At 40.7% G+C, this 1699-nt stretch overlaps 1 pseudogene; it reads left to right on the top strand.

The window, feature by feature from the left end:
- The first annotated feature begins 1058 nt into the window (after positions 1-1058).
- On the top strand, positions 1059-1182 carry LOC129668632 (small nucleolar RNA SNORA17; annotated as a pseudogene).
- Positions 1183-1699: the final 517 nt, after the last annotated feature.

The following is a 1699-nucleotide window of genomic DNA, read 5'->3' on the forward strand; positions in this document are numbered from 1 at the left end:
AGCATCACACAGAACACACAGTGAGATTAATCATAATTCCACCTTCTCCATCATCATCAAAGAACATTTAGTATCACAGTAAATGAAAGTTGAGAATGGGAATGATGTTTTCCGTTAAATTAAAAATGAAATGTCTTAACATGGATACAATGTTTATATTTAACCAACACTTTCATGGTATGGTGGTCTGAATAAGATTGGCCCTAATAGACTCACATATTTGAATGCTTCATCACTAGGGAGTAGTGTTACTTGAAGGTCTCCTTGGAGTAAATGTGGCCCTGTTGGTGTACCTGTGGCTTTTTGGAGGAATTGTTTCATTAGGATTGGATTTGGGGGTTTCGGAAGCCCAAGCCAGGCCAGTGGCTCTCATTCTTCTTGCTTACTGTGTATCCAAATGTAGAACCCTTATCGAACTCTCCAGCACCATGTCTGTCTGCATGTTGCCATTCTTTCCTCACTGATGATAATGGACTTGAAATTTGATACTGATACTTTAGAACTGTAATATGGCCTCAGTCAAATGTTTTCCTTTATAAGAGTTGCCATGGTCATGGTGTCTCTCCATAGAAATGAAAATTGACTAAGATAGACGAAGTTTATAGGCTTAAGGGCTATACCACAGTACAGTAGTCCAATACTATTTCAGAAAAGTAGTTAAAAAGGTTTTCACTGGCAGAAATGACAGAAAATATATCAAATGCATCATAAGAAAATCTTAAGAAACAGCAACAGAAAATCAATGCATACTAGACGTTCAACATGAATTTTATATTAAAAAATGTAGAGCATTAAGCAACACTTGATATGACCAAAGGAAAATAAAATCTTATAAGGTAAATATCATATATGCAACCAAGTTATTTTTCACAAATTTTCCTCTTTGGTGAGGTAACTGAGGAGTCCTTCATATAATAGCTCAGACAATAAACTCATACATTATGTTCAATTCAAATATTAAGCTAACTATATAATTCTTCAGGACACTGTTAGTTCCACTAAGTTCTTAATTATCTGCCTAGTCATTTAGAAACGTAATGTGCATAAAAATTGCATACCCTGCCCCTAGATTTGTTGCAGGTGTGATTGTTGTGTACATCAGTGGTGGCAAAGATGAGAGACGCTATGTCTATTCCCAGTGCTCTGATCTGTGATTATCTGAAATCTCCCTGGAAAAAAAAAAAAAAGCAAGCCTGAGATGACTAACAGTCTAGTGCCAGGGGGCCTGGACTTGCATGAGATGACCAACAGTCTGGCACTATGCAAGCAGGATCGGCTCCCAGGGTAGGGAGTGAGTAGCTGCCTAGAAGAACCAAGCCTCAGACTTTGGGCCCAGGGTGGGAGTCAGCCTGAGACAGACAACATGCCTATGAGGAGTGTGCGTGAAATGACCACCAGACCTGTGCTAGGGGTCCCAGACAGGGAGCTAGTCTAAGATGACCTCCAGTCTCTTACTGAACAGGTCTGAAGAGGCAGACCATGCCTGAAAAGACCCCTGCCTGGTGCCATAATGCACAAGCGGGGCATAGAATTCCTGAGACTACTCCTGAAATGACTCCAGACACTCAGAAATCCCAGACACCACTAAGAGGAGCAAGTAAGCTGTGGAGAAATGGAAGAGAAAGAGAACAGAAGGATGGGGGCAGAATAAAGAGAGGCAGAACTGGAGAACGAGGGTAGTGAGGAATAGCCTGATGTG

The sequence above is a fragment of the Psammomys obesus genome, unplaced genomic scaffold, assembly GCF_907164565.1.
Source record: "Psammomys obesus unplaced genomic scaffold, mPsaObe1.curated_primary_1811, whole genome shotgun sequence".
NCBI lineage: Eukaryota > Metazoa > Chordata > Mammalia > Rodentia > Muridae > Psammomys > Psammomys obesus.